Source organism: Acanthaster planci, linkage group LG01 (assembly GCF_054643075.1).
Source record: "Acanthaster planci isolate LZ-2023a linkage group LG01, COTS_SCS, whole genome shotgun sequence".
In the NCBI taxonomy this organism is placed as follows: Eukaryota; Metazoa; Echinodermata; class Asteroidea; order Valvatida; family Acanthasteridae; genus Acanthaster; species Acanthaster planci.
The window spans coordinates 26,927,723-26,949,636 of record NC_141777.1 but is presented as its reverse complement, the minus strand read 5'-3'; the positions used below and the strand labels follow the sequence as shown (position 1 = coordinate 26,949,636).

At 39.4% G+C, this 21,914-nt stretch overlaps 1 protein-coding gene across 1 annotated transcript in view; it reads right to left on the bottom strand.

The window, feature by feature from the left end:
• LOC110975243 (TNF receptor-associated factor 3-like) overlaps positions 1 to 21,914 on the bottom strand; it is a 223,376-nt gene that overhangs the window by 76,667 nt on the left and 124,795 nt on the right. The gene's annotated exons all lie outside the window — the stretch shown is intronic.

The following is a 21,914-nucleotide window of genomic DNA, read 5'->3' as shown; positions in this document are numbered from 1 at the left end:
AGAGTATAAATAATAAAAACAAACGTTATTGGTCAACAAGTGTAAAGTATCACTGTTTAAATTGAAAAAAAGCGACATTTTTAGCACAGTTCTTTATTCAGTGTCATGTTGATCTTTCAAAATAGTCATAAACCAGTAAAGGTGGTCCAGTCATGACAAAACTGACAGTGTCTGGAGCCTGTGTCTGCTGGCCAATTCCAATACTAGTCTACATGCATGAGTGGCAATGATTACCTTTGCGCTAGGAGAGCATGACATGGAATAGAGCCTAATGGCAGTCCCTCCCTTGTATGCATATGACTCCCTAAAACCTACTATAATGGGTCACAACCTCGTCACTTGGTCTACCATTTCTTCCTATTGAGAAGGGAGTTAATGAAATTTCACTTGGTATGCATGTAGGGGGTTTATGGCCCACTTGATATGAAATTATGGCCAATGTGTCAACATTTGCACAAGTTTTGTAAACATGAACTGTAGAGGATAAATCCACCTTTTAAACAAGTGGTGAAGGGCCCCTGACTGCTGCCTCAATTGGGCAGTGTTAAGGATTTGACCCAAAATAATCTGTTAGTGAATGTACAATTTTCATGATGGCAATCAGTGTAAATAGACTCAACCCACATGAACTGTGATCCTTTTTTCTTTAATTCTAGGTTTGATTCAGAAAGTGTACAAGTACATGTACTAAAAAGAAGCCCAAGTAAAAATTCTTGATGAAATATTCAAAATCTGCTATAAAAGATTTGTTCTTATATACACTTAATGATGTGATAACAATGCATATATATAACTTCATAACTGTATTCTTTTCAGTCCAATGGCCGGGCTATTGCCCCCCCCCCACTATTGAAACCATTCCCTCGCTGTTGCTGTCTCATGTCGAATGTTTGGGAAGATGAGCATCTGTTGAGCTTGAACATGGTCAGTAGGCTGTATACAGCCTTTTATAGCAAATATGACCGGTGAGGCCGTGTAGTTGTGGCAATTGTAAGGTCACAGTGAGAAAAACGGTGTACAAAATACAAATGTTATGCCAGTGACTCTCGAGTAGTGAATGACTCTCAAGACAGTACTGGTGATACTTGGCTGTATTTAAAAAGTTGGCTGGGTTTTGTTTTCAGTAAGAACTACTATGCCAATAACCTTCAACCCTTAACTTTCTTACAGTTTTGGCACACTGTCAACCCTTTTGCAAACCCGTCTACATTGTACCGTTCATTCAGAGTAATGTTAAACACCCTACCATCAGAGCCAGATATAAACAAAATTCTCCAGCATGTCAGGGAGCAGGCGAGTTATCACCTTAAACTTTGGTTAACATCTCAAGGAAAAACAAAATCAGGACCTACAATTTTCTTGTACACATGTTTGTAGTGTGCTAGTTTGCATTTTTTTCTCAACTGTAAGTTTGGCTTTATATGTTGGACCTATAGTATAGGAAAAAATGCACAACTAAGGGGCACATACACACATACCGAATGAACTGGAAATAGATTGCATAGTGGAGAATCTTCTATACATTTAAATTGACCATATTATGACATTGTGAACTGTTATTTCACCTTTATTCCTCAAGGAAATTGCTTTATGATGTCTGCATCCCGGTGTTTTTTAAAGGTTGTTTCAAATAGTAGCCGTTGTGATAAGCAACAATGTCACACTCACGTATTCTATGGACCTTTTCTCCAATCTTAAATCATAATTATCCTATGCGTAAATGGGCATGGTGGCAAAAGCATCAACATCCCATGGAGAATGCACAGGGTACAAATTTATTGGAAAAATTCGTTAGCAAATTAAAAAAAAAACAAATTATAGTTTCAAACTTCATAATAATGAGAGCCTTTCCCACATGTACATCACCATTATCTTGATATTTTCTGGGCATGAGTGCAAACAAAAGTGTGGTGGCACAGTTCATAATCTGTCATAATAATCAAAATATTGAAGAGAACTTCAGCAATCTGATCTATGGTGTTGCTGTTTCTTTATTAACTGTGCGTCGGAGGTTGAAAAAAAAGAGACTTATTTGAAGAGTAGCTGCTAAGAAGTGATCGTTGTGGGAGCACAGTAGAGTGAAACGTCTGAATTTTGTAAAGAGAAACAAACATGGGACAAAGGAGCATCAGCACATAGTCCAGTGGACAGTCTGGAACCAAACAGCAAGTAGACATACACAGATAAAAGGGTGAAAGGTCAAGAATGAATGTCTGTAAAGCACAGTGGGGGAAGTACCATGAGCAGGAACTAGTGACCTACTCAAAATAAATGGACAAGTGGACAGGAAAGTTTAGCATTCTTGTAAAGCAATGAGTGCCTTCCAGAAGTCGCTTTATTGGACAGGGTTTAATTTTTAGGAGGATAATGATCCAAAGCATGCATCAGACTATTGTAGGAGCTACCGTACATGTACATATATCAGCAGGATGCCTTGGAAGCACTGAAAATGATGGAATGGCCTTCCCAGAGCCCAGACCCTAACCCCATTGAGCAAATCTGGAGTGTAATAGAAGATAACCAAGACAAATCCAAAGGATATGTACGTTCAGACAAAACCTGTCCTGTTATGAATCTGTTCCTCCTTCAAATGATGTTCCTGTGTGTTTTGTGATCCCTCTCATTGGGTGAATTGTCAGACGGATTGCATTGATTATTCATCCAACACATGCACTTGCAAGACTGTACCAAAAAAACAGTGCAATGAGACCATTTGATAGGTTTTTATTGAATTCTTGGCATGTGAGGACACAGTTGCTCTGTTGGTATTGCTGTTGAAAGAACAAGTTCATCAAGTGACAGACGGAATACTCTGTTCCACTTGATGTTGAAGGGAACATTCCATCTGTCATGTATCCCCACCAGGTGTGTAAGGTTAACGCACAGTATGTGCCTGCAATTGGGGATTTCCTATTGTTCCTCTTTTGTCCCTGGACCTACCATATGTTTTGTACATAATTGCCAATTGTAAACTATTGAATCAGGGACGCTACTGTCCTCTACTGTATTGTTCAGAGTTCCCAAGTGAATGCAAAAATCAAACTCCCATACATACATACACATCTAGTGTGGACAATAATGTTTCTTGGTTAGAAAAAAAAATACCCACTATGTTAAATTTGATTTTTGGTTGACTTCCTTGAATTTATTCTTCATGATTTTGCTACACAGCCTTACTGCCACAATATTTATTTATTGATTTTTTTTGGTGATGGAATACTTGATAGGCATCCATACAAAGCTCACTTAAAACTGCATCTCATGGGTCTATTTTGGTTAAAGATCCACACAAAGTAGTGCCTGTAGGTGTAAAACAAGCTCACTCCACCCTCCCCCTAGAACTGTTGGGTTCATTACATGCTCCACTACCATATTTGCTAAAGATCCCATGGCTCTCGTGTAACTCTATCCAACATGTTCTTGTTTTGTGTTTGTGAAGACCCCTGAGCTGTACTAGCTATTTAGGCAACCCAGAATGTACTGGACATGCACAGTCCTGACAATCTGGTCTAGATTTCCCGTAGTTCCTCACTTCATGATACCAACTAGGGCTCAACCTATACATTCAACTTGGCAAGAATGTAAAGCATCATGGTGAGTGCTCCTCAGCCTTTCTCAAAATCCAATCTGCACCCACTTTTGTCACCTGCTTTTGGCCCTTTGACACTTAAAAGGCTACAGTTATCCATGGAAATTCAGATTTTCTAGGGTCCTTTTTATGGTTTTGAAATCACAAATATAAGGTTGGTGAGTTTTTATAATCTTTACCAATGCCCACTTCAGTTGGTCATGTGAGAATTAAAGGTCCTTCAACAGCCTGAATCCACTGAGTAATTTGTCCAAACAGTGAGCATTTTACAGAAGTTGAGGAGTAAGTCATTGCATGCTTCCAGCATGGATGCCAGATTTGGCAAAATGGAAGACCACTAAATGGCACTTCTCAGCAAACAGAAGCAATTGATGTCGTGTACTCAATGTGGCATCAATGTAACCTAAGCTTGACCCGCACTGAACACATTTCAACAGCACTTCCTGTTTAAGAGGCTAACTGTATTTATTGGCTTTTTGCCAATATACTTTGTTGTATTGAGTAATCAGAGCAATTATTATAGTTTGATTGGACAAAAGGGAGATTTGGCATGTACTCCATGTTTCATGATTAAAAGAGATGTATCACTACTTTTTCATTGAAATGTATTTGTGCAGGATTACGTGTACTACATTTAACAGTGAAAACAAATGCCTATTTGTTGTGTATTTCAGATCAGTGGATGCCAAGGTGAAAGATTGGGCCACCAATCTTTTATTTTTAGTCATACCAGTGCATAAAATACATGCATGCAACAACATACCGCAAGTTTCTGCCAAAACTTCCTCAAGCAGTGAACGTTTCAAAAGCTACAGCTATCATAATTAGACTTCCCAAAGGACCATCCAAAGCTGCAGAATTGAGGCCAACAAATCATGTCTTAAAGTTCAGTGAATAACCAGGACCAAGTGCTTTGAGAACTTCAAGTACCACAAAATGTGCAGTAAGAATCCTTATAAACAACAACTATTGTCATTAAAAAGTCTCCAATTAAAGCTGTGCATATCAGTCAAACTCTCATAAGAGACTTGTCACGTCTATCAAGAGGGTGTAGCAAAACTTAAACCAATTGTACATGTAGTGTATAATGCGGTTTTGGAAGGAGAGTAGACTACTTTTGACAAAAGTGTTCTCCCTTTACAAAGTATTTTAAAGAGGCAAATGCAGCGCTCATGAATTGTGTGTATACTTATTTGATGGATAAAGGTGAAGCAAAGTTCACTACTATGACAGACTTCAAGTTGCATGACAGATGTGAACAGGCATTTTATAGTTTTTCAGCTTGTTTTATTTTTAGTTAAAGGTTTTAAAATTGTTTCATCTTTAGTCTTCTTTTTCACCTCAACGGGAAGGGTAATCAGTAATTTATGGGATTTTGAGGGGTAAATGGCCTTAATTTTTTAAGTTAGGCGCCAAGTCAAAATAGAAACGGTTGACCAAGCGGGAAATGGTTGCCCTTAATCCCCATTCAAACCATTGCCTGATTCAACTGCAAGTGGGTAATGGTTGCAAGGCACCGTTTCCCGAAAGAGAATTGGCTATGCGGCAACCCCTTTGATGCATACCACCATCTCCCCACCTTGGTACAAAAGCCCTGACTCCCAGCTTACCAGGAATGGTTATTGTGCATCGGCTTTGTTGTGTAAATTGGGCCAGTTCATCCACAGGCTTAGCACAGCTTATTGAGAAGGGGAAGCAATTAATCTCTTAACAAAAGACTAACTCCTTCAGAGTCAGCAGACCTATGTGCATCGCTAAGTCTCGTGTCACTGAATTAAGATCTGTAGTTTTCTTTCCCAAAATCTAGCACTGTCAGGCAGTGATTTCCACATCACAGATTTGTCAATAATTGGATTAGACAATAGAGTAAATGGAGAAGATTATAAATGCAACAATCACAGGACTTCAAAATCAATCTAAAAAGTGATATAAGAAAAGTCCTCTAATGTTGCCAAGGGTAGCGTGGCAAACTGAAGGAAAAAAATCCTTATCCATGTAAACGGTAGTATAAACCCATCCCCAACCCCCCCCTAATTGTTGACATATCAATGGGCTGGGGTCCCAGCTGTTGATAAACAGCTCTAATGACTCAACCACCAGCCACAATGGAGAGTAATCCTTAAAGCTCTCTATTGTTAGAAAACATCACCCAGGAGTGGTGTTCATCAAACCACAAGCATTCAGGTAGTGATATCGTTGCCCGCTTTACTCTGAAGGGGGTAAGGAGCTTATCGTTTATGTATCGTTTCCCACTTCATGAACCGTTTCTATTTTGACTTGGTGCCTTAAGAACTTGAAAAGCGTACTGTAAGAAAAGATCCTCACTCATCTAAATAACTTCCCTGCGGCAATGTGTATGTGACACAGATGAATGAATACATTTCTGCAGACATTACAGCCATCCTCTTTTCAGCTGCTTTCAACTAATAAGAGATTGAGGGACACCTACTAAGGACAAATCCTGATTTTAGTCTGGATAAAAGACAGTGATCCAGAATTTGTGAACTGTTGTTATAAATGGTTGCCTACAATGATTGTAGTACAACATTCACAACTTTTTCAGTGTAACAGGAATTTGGTACAGTGCGATTTCTTTGTTACAGCTTTTTTCCCCCGGTGTAATAATATTCATTTGGGCTGAAGATCTGTACCAGTATTTGTTTTAACTTGACTTTTGCCTCAGCTGAGTTTGTAATAATGAGAGTACATTGTATACACAACAGCATGAAACAAGTTATTTCAAATAGCTAGTTAAAGCTCAGATAAACTCAATACTGTAATGGCATTGAATCAAGAGTTTTGAACACATCAATCATGTTGGCAGATGAACTACTGTATTGATTGGGTCTTTCCCAGTAAAATGCAGTACATTAGCCTATCTGAGCTGTGGATTGGATAAAATTTTTCTGTTTACTCCAACTTTATCCACTTTAACTTGTACCCTCATATTGTGTCCGCCATGCTTCTAAAGGCTACTACTGTGCCACTGTGTCTTTTGAATTTCCTTTGAGACGTAGTAGGCCCACCATCTTTAGGACTGTTTCTTCTTTTCAGGCAGCAGTTGTACAAAGCTTCAAAATCTACGATTTGTCTGCCCTCAGATTGTCAGGTTATTGACAGTAGAATACGCATAAATGAATTGAACCCAAATGAGTTGTGATTTACACAGGGAGCTTGTGAAGAAATTTGGACCAAAATACCAAAACATGAGGGAGGGAGTAGTGATGCCACCGGCACAGAAACCCCATTTGATCCTTCCAGAGTGGTAACAGTGTCATAACTAGGTTTTGAGTTGGGGTACTGTATTTTTCGTCTATGAAATCTCCTTTTCCTCCCCATTGAAAGTATATTATTGTTTCTAAAATGTCTGCATTTAAAAACAAAACTGCAGAAAATAAAACACACCGTCAATATGCCCCTCTCACATGCACCGTTTCTTTGCTTTGGAGGGATGGACGAACATGGGGGGTTTTATGAGGCCATATTTGTGTGCTGGCTTTATTGGGAGCCTTGAACAGACGAAAATAGGTACATGTATGTGCACTTCGATTTACTCGCATGTGTGTGCCAAACAGGATCTACTGACAAATAACGCTCATCCTCACTTGGTTTGCTTGCTACTGTGTTCACAGCTCCTGGAGAAACAGTGTCACTTCACTGACAGTGTGCCCTGCCCCAGCATTCCTACTCAGACCCATATAATGTAATGCAAAAGGTTACCATGAGTTCAGGTGTCGTATCTAGAGCATCAAGCAAAACTTCCCATTGGAGAATGTGTAGACTTAAGGTCATTGCACTTTATGCACCCAGAGGGCCACTTACCCTCCCATATGAACATTAAAGTCAATGTACATGTACATGTGGGTGTACGTGCACATGTAGCTTTGACTTTGTGTTTAAGAGAGATCATTCACTTTCCAAAGCTTTGTCATGTTAGCATGTTGCAAGAATGAAATGAACATTGTGTTTGTTGCAAGACAAGCACTGAACTGTTTAAGGAACTTCTTTCTGCTGGAGAAAAAAATGAGGTTGGAATTGGCGGGAATTGAACTTCAATTTCTTTAAGTCTGTATTCCTATTATGACCCACCAGACAGCCTGGTGACTGGATTCCACTGCCACAAATTTGGACCCGCGCCAGAAAATGTGCTTACGATAAAATACGGAGCACTCTGGATTGAATGCATGACATGCATCCAATCCACCCTAGCAAGATTTGGAACAATGTCAATTTAGAATCCACATGCAGGGAAAAAAGATGTTTATTTCCACTGATGTAATAAGGGACGCTGTCACAAACTGTGCTCGCACTTCGTGGAATGACCCACACAGCCAAACATCACCAGTACTGTCTGCCCTTTGCCCCACTCACCAATGAGTCATTGGCATACTTTTTTCCTCACATCCTTCAACACTCCGATGATGAAGGCCTGTCCACTGGTTTGATAATTTGCTACAATAGGTCTTCAGCCTATCGTGTATTGTGACCAAGTTCAAGTCCAATCGCAGACAGTGAATTTCCCCACATATTCAATGTGTTGTTAACAGTCAGAAATAAGCTGAGTGTGATACTGCAGAAATGTGGGGTAATTTGTTAACTCAAAACATCGCATCATGCAAAGGATGAATTTGGCCGAATGCACAATTGTACACCCTCTGCAGTTTTTAAAGACCGTCTCGAGACTTTATTGTGGTCTCAGTCTCAGTCTCGCCCTGCCAAAGTATTGGTCTTGGGAGAGCTGGTCTCTATCTCAAAAACGCCCGGTCTCGGTCTTGGTCTTGGTCTCGGATGCCATAGTCTCGGGTCTCCCCGTCGAGATCAGTTGATACCATAACAAAATGTGCTTCTAGCTACCATGCATGCACGCAGTTGCAAAAGGCAAAATTACCTCCGCTCGAGTCAAACTTTCAACCACTGATATAAATACAACACAGTAAAGCTTCAATTTTAAGCCCTATACTTACAAGAACAATATCTAGCACTTATATTGGGAGAAAATGTTAGTTTGGTTGCGTTTGTTGTTGACACACTGTTTTGAACGAGGGGAGATTTAGAACCAAATTTTTTTGGGGGGGTGCAGATATTGTACAATATTTTTCATGTAATCCTTAATGGCCTTTCTGAGAGGTGGGGCTGTAATTTGGGTCTTCCAAAATTCAAAAATTCTCTCTTTTGATGGGGGCAGGCCCCATATAAGCACCCTCCCCTGGATCTTTTGATGGATTGGGATTGGACTTGTAGTTGTATTTCCATTCTGCTGTTATAGCACTTAAAAATAACCCCTCATTCTTTCATTGTGGTAGTAATCTGTACCATTTTTTCCTATCTGTCAACGTTATCTCTTTTCCTCACAGACAGGCATGCCTTAAATTAATTCATGTTTTAAATAACAGTGGGTTTTAATGTACAGGGTTTCTGAATGCACAGTTTGTGGCACTGCATATAATCATTGGTAGAGAGTTGAAATGCATGCTTGATTGCTCAATTGCCTGCATCGTCTCTTTTTTTAAGTACATACATTTTAGTGCACTGCATCTTGTTCTTAAATGAAATCTCAGACAAAGTCTTTGCCGCCAATTTTTGCAGTTTTTTCCTGTTGCATTTCTGCCTAGCATTTGTAGTGTGCGCTGCAGGAAGTTGTAGCAAGGAACACGGAAATATTTACGTGCATTGCTTTGTTGACAGCTGATAAATACGGTTCCGCCTTTTCCTGTGTATATTTGCCTGTAGCTCAACCGTGTTGCAGTTGGAGTGTCTTATCATACAGCAGGTTTAAACGTGTTGTTCAACATGTGTGCTCAACTTAATATAACAGTGTTGTATTTTTCACAAGCACAGGTTAAAATAAGAATATGGTGGTCCAGTCAGGGTATTTAACCCAAAACATCCGACCGACCCATACATACAGTTGGCCTTGTGTCCACTGCCATGGTTACTTATATCGTGTCTTTGTTGATCCACTGACCATTAATGTTGACCATTCACAGGAACATTCATTTAAAAGTCTGTACATACTGCCAACCTATTTTTACCCCCTTACTTGTAAATGCATGAATGTGTGAGCTGATGTGCACTTTGAATGCATTGAGGTCAAGGCCAATCCATCATGAAAGAGCTCAATAAAACTCTGAGCTTTTGAGAAAACTTGTTGTAAGTGAACTACTCTGTGGGGTTTCATTATACTCGATTGTTGAATGTTATTTCTCAAAAGACCCCCCCCCCATATGACTCTTGCCTGAAGTACCGGCAGGCAGTATTAAATAGTTGACAAGATTCAGTGCAATGTCATTTGCCTGAAAGAGATCACTGTAAGTTAACGTTGACTCACCCCACCTGTTATTTCAAAGGACCCAAGGAAAAGTGAATACCCATGAATAACTTTAGAGGAGTTATAGTGCTAAAAGTTGGGTAGGAAGACCAGAAATGGTGTGGTTGAGTTTGAGATTGGGTGTAAATTGAAGTTAACAGGTATCAAAATATCTGTCAGTTGATGTCACAAACTGGTTTCTAATGGGACCACACGCTGAGGGAATCTATGGGAATCTATGTTTCATTTGACAAGTGTTTAGAACAACTTTCACATACCACTTAAACATTTAGCCAACACTTTACAGAGGCTCACTGCTGCCTACAGGTAACTCAGTGTTTTTTTTTAATGAATGGATATTTATAGATGTACAGTGTACATAGTTTTCCAACAATGCACATGATCACTCCTATAAATGAAGATAAATTGATGTTAGGTGCTAAGTCAAAATAGAAATGGTTCATGAAGTGGGAAACGATAAACGATAAGCTCCTTATCCGCTTCAGAGTAAAGCAGGCAAGGATAGGGAGTCACTTAGCTAAATGGCTTGTGGTGATGGTTTATAACAGTAGACAGCGTTAAGGATTACACTCCAATGTGGCTGGTGGTTGAGTCATCAGAGCTGTTTGTCAACAACTGGGACCCCCAGCCCATTGATATGTCAGCAATTTGGGGGGTGGGGATGGGTTTGTACGACCGTTTACATGGATATGGATTTTTTTCCTTCAGTTTGCTACACTGCCCTTAAATACCAACATTAGTCGACTTTTCCTATTTTACTTTTTTAGATCGATTTTGAAGTCCCATGATTGTTGCATCTATAATGTTCTACATTTTGTCTATTGTCTATTCCAATCTTTGACAAATCTATAATGCGGACATCACTGCCTGACACTGCTAGATTTTAGGAAAGAAAACTCCAGATCTTAATTCAATGACAAGGTAGGCATGGCATGATCAGGTCAAGATGGTATTAAAGTGGGCGGAGTCCCAAGACTACTTATCAATATTCACGAGGTCCCTACACTTTAAAACACTGAGGTTGGCAGCACTGAGCCTCTGTAAAGTTGTTTAACACTAAACATTTATCAAATTAAACATAGATTCCAGCCCTTAGCATGTGGTCCCCGTTATAGAAACCAGGTCTTGACATTAAATGACAGGTATTGGATTACCTGGTGACCTAGGTATACACCTCATCTGAAACATAACCTGGAATTCAACACTTCCTTTCTTTGCACCCCCCCTCCCCTTTTGGCAAGATGACTCATCCATAGTTACCATGGGTATTCATACAGGTATTGTCATACAATACCTGTATAAATCTTTGTCATCTGACTTTCTGAGTACAGCTGGATTAATTGAATGATTCAAACTTTAAGTAGTCTAGTTTTGAATCTGTTAATTTTTCGACACGATATTCCGAGCTCCTTTAATCGTTTGGCAGCATTTTATCTGTTTTTTTTTTTGACTAATGTAGCGGATATACTAGAAGGTTGCAAGTTTTTTCTTCAATTACATGATGCATTTGTGCATGCAGGAATTAACAACTGTGGGGCACACATACAGAATGAATGGGAAGGTAAAAGGTATTGTGAGGAATCTTTCATAAATTGATCATCTTATGACATTGTTAACCAATATGTCACCATTGTTATTTGTCAGGAAACAGCTTCAGGTAGCCAGTGTGATGTGTCAACATTACTGGCATTCCATGGACCTTTACTCCCATAAATCACAATTATGAACATGTCAATAAATAGGTATGGTGGCAAAGGTGCGAGCGTCCAATTGAAAACGTGCTGTTTACAGATTTAATAGTTGTGTCTTTCAGACTCTGCTGGGTTTTTTTGATTTTGAAGAGGTTTCAAATTGTAGGGTATGAAGAGCCTTTCATATATGTACACTGCCAATTTCTTGCTATACTTTCTTTATTAAAGCAGAATCAAAAACCCCCAGCCCTCTAACACTGTCCGTGAAGCCCCATATAAAATATATATTGGTGACTTCATCCTTTATTCTTATGTCTTTATTTATTCATTTCTTCTTTGTTTATTATTTTTTTTTTCTTTGCAGCATGCCAAAAAGACAAAGGTTTTGCAAATAAATGACACCAAGTCAAAGCTACAGGTGCATTGAAAAATATTCAGTGTTAATGTCGGAGGGTGATTTATAAGGCTCTAAGGATAAGACCTGCAATTGGCCATAGGTTTTCCCACATCAGTCGTAGTGGTGTCGACACAGTTTCCTTTGGGAATTTGTTTTTGCTGCTCAAGATACTAGATCTGTTCCCCAAATAACCTTTTGCATTTCACAAAATGGATCTGAGGATAGAATGCTGGAACTGGACAAATGTCAGTGAAGTGGCATTGTTCCTCCTGAAAAAAAGAGAGAAAAAAAATTCAAAGTTAATGAGGATGGTTGTTCTTTGTCTGCACATATTAATGGGGGCACATTCCTTATTTCATCTGTTCAAGGCTTCCCACTATAAAACTAGGTGGAGCTGTTAATGCAGCCTCTTAAAAACACCATTTTGGCCTCGCCACCGAAAAACGTGCAAACTGGTGCATAGGAGAGCGATATGTTACCTATGTATGTTTTGTTTTCTTTCATGTCATTTTGGGGGTTCAAATTCTGACATTCTAGAAATGATATCACACTCTCCACAGGGAGGAAAAGGTCTCTGTTATGTTTAAAATGACCCATCTCTTGACTCGAACCATATGCCATTGCTGCTTCTGGATGGATCAAAAGGGTGTCACTGCGGGTGTCAACATCCCCCCAGCACATGGTCCATCATGTTTGTAATTGGCCTAAATATCTTCCCTGGTTCCCTCTTTGAATCATATTCCTAGTGCTTGGGTTCAATTTATATCCACTTATTCTACAATCAATAACATGAAAACCTGAGGGCAAGTGGATGGAAGTTTGTGTAATATTGTACAATTGGTGCCTGAAAGGAAGATAAAGTCTGGCCCCTTATGTTATGTTCAAGTCCCAAGGGTTTTAAAACAAAACACATTGGAAAAGACCCATCCGTTCTGTAGTTCACATGCCACAGTTCATTGGATGTCTTTATCTGCCAACATGATGAAGTGTTCTTAATTCATTACCTCCATTGCTAGTATTGAGCTCATCTGACCTTTAAGTTGTAATTTGAAATGACTTGATTCGTGCTGTTGTGTGTATACAGTTGACTCGTCAAGTTATTTGGCACTCAGCTATGAAAATCACAGTACAACAAACAGATTTTTGGTCCCCAGGAAAATTTGCTCATTTCTTACTAGGAAATCGTACTGTACCAAATTCTTGTTATGAAATAAAATTTTTTTTGTGAATCCATAGCACTAAAACTTACTGGTGGCAACCATTTACATGTATGATGACAGCTCACATATTCTGGATCACAGCTTTTTATCCAAAACTTTAGTAATTCAGAGCAGAATTAGTCCTCAATAGGCATCCATCAGTCTCATATCAATTATTTCATCTTGTAAATACAGAAGCTATTGTAAAGTTGCTTTTTTAGGGGGTGTGATTTTGCACAGTCACTAATCTCCTTCTGCGGTTACCAACTATATATGGCCAGTCTTCAAAGGTGCATACAAATATGACAATATGGTGAACTCTTGTTATTACGAGCTTGGGTGAATTTACTTTCCGTTTTGAAGAAACGATCAAAGAGAGGATTGCTGTTGTGTCAGCAGTGACGTGTTTGTCTGTGCCACATTCGCATCACTGTAGGAAACCCATATAAGATTAGTGACTTTTTCATTGGGCTTTTTCGAGTTTTTTAACTTGATAAAAATAAGGCCATTAACCCCCAAACCCCATTAATGACTGAAACCCCCTTCCTCATTCAGAGGGTGAAAAAGAATGAAACAATCTCCAACCTTTAAACTAACAATCATACAGGCTCAAAACTGTAAGATCGTTCTGACTGAAATTAACAAAAAAAATTTAATTGCTAAATTAAATCCCTCTTTGATCATTTCTTCACAAGAAAAAGTACATTCATCCCAGCTCATGAATAATCATGAGTTGGCTGTGCTGTCACTGTTTTATGCAGCTTTCAAGGTGATGAAATGCATGCTTTTGACATATACCCTACTTTTTATCTTTATATTGAATGCTTTTTGAAGGCACTGACTTGGTTTGTACATATATGCAAATTTCTGTACTGATAAGTTAAATTCGTCATCTTACACAGAAACTACAAGTGCAGCTACATTACTGCAGCCATTTCACTTTATCGTAAAATTGTCTCTTCATCGGGTACTTGTCCATTTTAAAGCAAACAAAAGCAGCTGTCTCATACATTATGGTAAAGGACATTTTCTGTTCAAGTCAAGCACAAGAATACTTGAACTAGAAAATTTAATAATGAAGGGCAATAAACAGAAATGCTGTAGCCTGTTCACTTCTGTCAACAACAACTTGAAATCTCTCATACTAAGCAAATTTGCTTCCTCCGTATTAATTGTCCATCGAGCATGCACATGAATGATCATGAGCGCTAGTTTTGCCTTTTTCAAAGACTTCTTCAAAGGAGAATATAAAAGTATGCCTCTGCTCCTCCAAAACCACATCTAAAAAAGTACACTATGTGTACAACAGTTTTAAATTTTACTATACTATCTAAAGACATAAGTCTGTTGTGCACTTTTGATTGATGTGCTTTAGTTGAAAAAATATTTTTGAATGACATGGTTTTTTTTTTATAAAGGACGACCCCGACTGCACTTTTTGTTGTATTGGAAGCCCCACATGAAGGGCACTGTGTCAACCATGACTTTGAAAATTGGCATCTTTTATTGGAGGTAAATGTGTGATCAGCTAGAATGTAATGTTCATCACTTAAGTAGACTGACTGTTTTTCAAGTAATTGTCACTCTCTGAACCGTAACTAATTTATTGGCCTCAGTTTTGCATCTTTTGGATATACATGTAACATGTCGCATGTCTAATTACGGTAGTGTTTGAAATATTCAGTGCTTGAAGAAGTTTTTTGAACTGGCTGTATGTTTTTTGTATGTAAGTATATTATGCATTATGACTGAAAATGAAATTATGGTACCTCAGTCATAATCTTTCACCTAGGCAGTCCACTGATCAGAATTAGATTACCAATAAGTCTGTGTGTCCACCTTCAAATTTAGTTTAGCACACATACATTTCATTGAACAAGTAGTAATATTTTTTTTAATGTGAAATATGAAGCAGTGCATGCAGTATCTCCCTTTTGACCATTGAACCATAATATGGCTCTGATGACTCACATTAAAAAATATTGGCAAAATGCCAAGGAGTGAAGTAAGCCTCTTGAACAACAAAGCAGAAGGTCATTGCTGTTTATTACTGGTCAAGGGTGGGTTACATTCATATCACTGAATACACTCTACATGCATTATCAATTGCTGCTGTTTGTAGAGAAATGCATTGAGTGGATTTACATTTTGCAAACTCGGACATTCCTGCTGAAAGCATGCAATGCCATTCCCTCTCAACTTCTTTTAAAAAGTTTGGCAAGCTTACTCATTAGTGGATTCAGTATGTTGAAATTTAAGTTCATTGAATTCCAAGATGACCTTCAAATATCCCCTGACTGAAGTGTGCATTTGTAAATAATTCAAAAACATTCCATATTGGAGTATGTTTCTTGAGGCAGATTTCTCTATAAAGGGACCCTCCCTGTGTGTAGCTATGTTTTGAAACCATAAAAAGAACACCAGAAAATGTGCTTTCCCCCTAGATGACTGCAGCATTGTAGGTGTCAAAGGACAAAAAGCAGTTGATGCAAATGATTGTTGAATTAGACTGCCAAGAATATACCCAGCAAGAAACGAGACCGAGGGGTACCCCCCCAACATGTCCAATCCCTATACACATTCCAGACTATTGTTACTTAACACATCCCCCCAAGATGTCTGAAGGGAATTCCCCAGATTCCTGCGAGACAATGACCAACACAAAGCAGGGGGGGTTCTCTCCGTCTCATACCTTGCTGCATATGTAGAAAGGTGCACAAGCAGCACAGGGGCACTAACCAAAATGCTTAGCATTCTTTCTGTGCTGAGTGTATAGCTAAGCCCTGGTTGGCATTGTAAAGTTAGGAAGTGAAGGAAAAGTAGACCCGATTGTGGAGACTTTGTGTGCCCAACATGTGTGTTGGATCCCCTCAATAGCTAGCGCTGCCAGAACATGTTAGTGGGGTCCCACAACATGTTAGTGGGGTCCCACAACTACAGAACAGTGTTGAGTGAGTTACCTTGGAACCACGTGGCTCGACACACTTAGGTGAACATAAAGTGTTTTGAACCCAATAGCTGTGGTAGGAAGGTGGAGTGAGTTTGTTTTACATATACAATGTATTACTTTGTGTGAATGTGTCAGTAAAACAGACCCATAAGATGCAGTTTATGTGAATTTTGTGTGGACCCCAGGTATGCTCCTCATCCAAAAAATAGTTTTAGTGGGGGTAGGGTTGTGTGTAGCAAAATCAAGAGGAACAATTTCAAGGAAATCAACCCAGAAATCCAGCATAAAATAGTTGGTATGGTAGTTTTTTACAACATAAAAATAATTGTCCGTGCTAGATTTGTATGTGTATGTATGGGAGTTTGCATTACATTTAGTTGTGAACCCTGAAATATCAAGGATAATGAGGTCCCGAACTCAACAAAGTTCGGCTCTTGACATTTGTGCAGAAAACATACAAGAGGTCTTCAAAAAAGTTGGAGGAACAAGGAGTTCCCCAGTTGGAGGCGGATCTACACTTGTGTGTGTGCCAACCTTACATACTAAGTGTGGATTCATGAATAAAAGATGTCAACATGATGCAGGAAGGGAAGACGTTCCATGGACTTACCCATGTCCACAGGACATTTATTGTGTACAACAGCATGAGACAACTTAAAGTTCGGATGAACTTTATACTCTGGAGGCATTGAATCAAGATTTTTAAACACCTCAATCATGTTGGCGGATGAACTGATGTGATGGACTGATCTGATGGACGGTAGCATGTGAACTAACGAAAGGTGCCATTATGTGTCTACTTTTAAAAGGACTTGGACATGAGGATAGTAGGCCTAAGTTTAGTCTTCAGGCAGCAGTCATACAATGCTGCAAAAGCTTCTATCCATCTGCCCTCAAATTTCCATGTTCTTGATGGTAGAATACATGGAAGTATATTGAACCCCAAGACCAGTGATATGGTTCACAGAGGGAAGTAGTGTAAAAATGTGGGCCCAAATATAAACATGATGGACCAAGTGCTGGGGGACAGTCATGACACCCCCACAGACACATTTTGATCCTTCCTGCGGTAATAGTGGCATCACCAGGCTTTGATTTGGAGTGGGGTGAAAAGCCTTTTTAATCCATACAAGAATTCTTTCCCTCCCCATGTCTCCCTCCCATACACCAGTTGGTTTGCTGTTGGGGGGGGTGCGGAATGGTGCCATTTTTATAGTGGAAGGCCCTGAACAGATGAAATTGGGTAATTGCCCTCCCCCCATTTATGTGAATGTGTATGCCTAACAGCATACTGACAAAGAATGACCAATCCTCAATTAGTTTGATTCCTATTGTATTAACAGCTTCAGAAGGGACAGTGCCACTTCCCTGACAGTGTGTCCAGACCACCGATCTCTATTACACAGTATAATAGAGGTCGGTGGTCCAGACCAAGCATTCCATACTCCGACTATAATACAAAAGGTTACCTGGAATACAGATGGAGGATCTACAGAAACACCCAAGGGAGAGTGTGCTGACAGTACGAGTATTGCACTTATCACCTACAGGGCAATGCAGTGGGATAAACCATGAAAAAGGGTCATTGCCTGGGAGTCTACTAAATAACACTCCCCTGTCAACACTGAATGCTTGTGGATGTGTTTGTAGCAAGGACTTGGTATTAAAGGGGGATCATTCATTTTGTCCTTTTGGCATGCTGCAAAACAAAATGAGGTTGTGTTTGTTACAAGACAGATGCTGAACTTGTTGGGGGGGACCCTTTTTGGCAGGGGGGGGGAAGGCTGGAGTTTGTAGGAATTAAAGTCAAGTCTCTTAAGTCCAGAGCAGAGTCCTAGTATTGATCTACAGGGCCCTGAGAAGTTTGATGCCGATGAAATTTGTAGCTGAGTGCTTTGGAGTGGATGCATACACACACAAGTTGTAGGCCTATGTATGGTGCAGTATTTAAAAAAATAGCGAAAAGGAAGGCTATTTCAGCCAGTGCCCAAAGCAGCTCACGAGCAAACAGAAAACAATTAAAGAACAAATTTACCAATATAAATGTACAGGTACTGTATATATGTATTTGGGGGTGGGGACTTTATGAATTGTGTTAGAGGACTGAGGGTTTTGTCAACAAGGCTCAACGCTATTCTACCCTAAAGAAAGTTGAGCAAGAAGTATATCTATATGAAAGGCTCGTATTATCTGGTTTCAAAACTATTAAAAGTCTTTAAAAATTTGCAGAACCTGAAAGAAAACACCTTTAAGTTCAGACCCTGTACATTTTCAATAGGACACTCGCACTTTTGCCACTGTGCCTATTTACATGTATTGGCATGTGATCGGCATTGGCTGTTACATAGTGAAGGAATTTCATAACAAATGGTGAAGTGTGATACATGACACCGACTACATGTTCCTGAAACATCTCTTACAAGACAAGAGACAACTGGCTGCAAGCCATTTCCTGGGTAAATAACAAAGGTAACATACCGGTTAGCAATGTCATAACATGATCAACTTAGAAAAGATTCCCGGCTTTTCAGTCTCCCTTTTCATTCATTCAATGTATGTATGTTCCCACAGTTGTGCATTTTTTTGTTCCTGCACATACAGATGCGGCATATAGAGCCAAACATATACCCTAATTTTCGGAATATAAGCTGCTGCTTCTACATAGATTGTCACGCTGAAAAATGTCTCTGTGGCTTTAGTTTTGGGAACTTGAGAATAAATATGAAAGCAATAAACAACAGTTCATTGAAAAGGGATGTCATTTACGCTGATGAATTATTTAGAAAATTTCTGATTAACAATATTAGAGTATTTTAAGCCACACTGTAAAAACTGAAATTATGAAACTGAGGCAAGAAACCTAAAATCACCACCCCCATTACCAGATTGTAGTGATTAAGGTAGATCTGGTTCTTCCACAGCTTATGATACCCAAGCTTCATGTCTCCATTGGTGATTAGGCACTCATTCAATCCAGTCACACGAAAAGGAAAACTGACAAAAAGAAAAACAAAACATGTATTCAAACTGTCGATTCTACCTTGACCTTCTACATCAACAGCCTCTGTACGTAAAGTAAAATTTGTTTCCATATTTCTCTCACCCCCTACCTTTTTCACAGACTTTCCCTGCAAGGAACACAACATTTGTAACTTGGTAACTGGTGGTATGGTGAGCCTAAGGGTGTGACGTTTATAGGTTTAAACGAAAATAAAAGGTCAGTAAATGTTTACCGATTTTCCAAAACATTCAAACAGAACCCATTTTAGGCCAATTTACGTATGAACATGAACTGATACGCATTTTTAAACAGTTAATTAATAGAAGTATTCCTCCTGAATGGTGTGCTTTCACTTCCACATGCATTTACAATCGGGGGGGGGATTAGGAAAATGGTGATTCAAGTCTTCAGCAATGCTCCCACTTAAAGATTGACATGTTTGTATTCATTTATACAGGTGGGAATAGTTTTTGAATTGGGTCAATTTCCAGTTTGTCAGGGTTGATGTGGTTGTTTTGGTTGGAAAGTTGTAAGGACTATGGTGGTGTTGTCACCCTGAGTTATTCAGGGTCCTTGGACATTAGGAAATTTTTTTTTATCCTCTGGTTGAGCGAGACTGCATTTTGTCATCAAGGCCTTTTAGGATGAGGTATCAATAGGGTGATTTTGGAGCATTTTTGAGGACTTGGTGGACAAGTTGTTTGGTTTCTTGGGTCATGTTGTTCTCTTTTGACCTTTAAGGTTTCTGTTAATTTTCTTTTAGCCGTGGGATAGGGACAACAGTGGTTCGACATTAGAATCTTCTCGTTTTGGAGATGTGGTGGCTCTGAACAAAGCGCTGTTGGTGTAAGAGGTTTGCTGATCGTTTAGCGTTTTCTTTTTTGTCCCCTTGCGGTGAATTTCTTGTTTGGAAAGTTGTTGAAAATCTTGATGATCCGTCTCCTCATAGTTGACTCTGAGGAGGTGACCTTTGATTTGATCAGTGGCCTTGTTGCACGAGGTGTTTGTTCAGATTTTGTAGTTCTATTAGGTTCAGAGAAATGAGTATAATTAGTGCTAGGGACACTCTAGGTGTTCTAGTTGTTGGAAGTTGGGCATGTCCTGTAGGCTCTTGGGTAGGTGTAGGGGTCGCTGTTTTATTGCCAAGTATAGCACTGGTTTTTTGCTGGTGACTGTAGATTCCAAGGTTGGATCAGGGAACAATTGTGATGGCGGTGGTGAGCTTGATCTTGGAGTAGGTTGGCTAGATGGCAGACAAAGTCATCTTCTGTTAGTTGGTCATGAGTAGCCTTGGTTTGTTCTCTTGTTTTTGTCGAAGATAACAATGTGGAGACGGACCATCAAGATCTTCAACTACTTTTTTAAAGAAATCCATCACAAGGGGATTAAAGAAAATGAATTATCACCAACCACTTTACACCAACTGCTATTTTCAGAGCCATCACATCTCTCAAAAAAAGGAGAAGATTCTGTTGCTAATAGGAAATTAACCAAAACCCATGAGGCCAATAAACGTAAGACCCAATCTCAAAAATTGGGTCACCACTACTACACAGAGTAACCAAGGCCAAAGCCTGAGTACCCCTAGTCTCATAATTAACCTTTCCAGGCTATCCCCTCTCCACATTTGAGAAAATATCTCCCGGAAAAGGAGTGAACTTTGTTCAAATCCCAGCTAAACCCACGTGAATCTCACTTATAGATGATATCAACCAATTCCAAAGACATGAGAATTGCATACCTTATTCACAACAAACTCGTCAAACCAAGACATTCAAACTGCCATCCTCAGGGTCTCTCCAAATAACTCCTAGTCTCCCACTAGAGAACTACTTGGAGCCCACCGAAATGAAACTGGCCCATATCAGACTGAGAAATCCTCCCACAAAATCTCCAAAGCACAACCCTCTGCTATACACACACTAAAAACCAATCTACAAATTATCATCAAACCCTATGAAAACAGCTGCGGCATTTGCATCATGAATTGGGAGGACTTTCTACTGGTTGGTTTCAAACACCTCAACTCCCACCACTATGAATCTGTTGAGAACAATATCACCTAAGAAACCACACAAGTTGTCTACCAAGTCCTCAGAAAAAAATGCTCAAAACCTATCGCAGTGATACCTCAACCTACTATACCTTGACCCACTTGGACGACCAATCAGCTACCCTACCATGTATTTTCTCCTGAAAATTCACAAAACCCCACCCCAGGGAGAACTTTCTAGGCAGACCAATTATCAGCAGTTGCTATTGGCCAAGTGCCAACATCTCCGAGTTTGTGGACTACTTCCTTCTCACGATTGTCACTTTCCAACCAACCTACACCCACGACAACATAGATATACTTCAAAGACAGCAGAGGAAGCCGTCCCACAGAAGATCTTAATCATAAGAGTATTGACGCACTATCTGTACACAAACATCCAACAGAATGAAGCTTTCATGTAGTCTGCAAAACTAATGACAAATCTAACCACCCATGCGCAATTAAGAAACCCAGGCTTCAACGTACATCTGCACACTACTGGAATTAATTAATACTTCATAGGAACTACTTCCAATATGGTGGCCAAAATAATCCTGTGTGCAATGGGTTTGGTGGCCAGGTCCAAAATCTGTGACATCACACTATAAACAGGAGAGAAGACTGTTCTGCATCAATAACTCTCAATAAGCCTTTTGCGACTTAATTTAGTGTACCACATTATATTCAAATTTTTCTGATTTCATGTAAACGTAACTATTTGAAC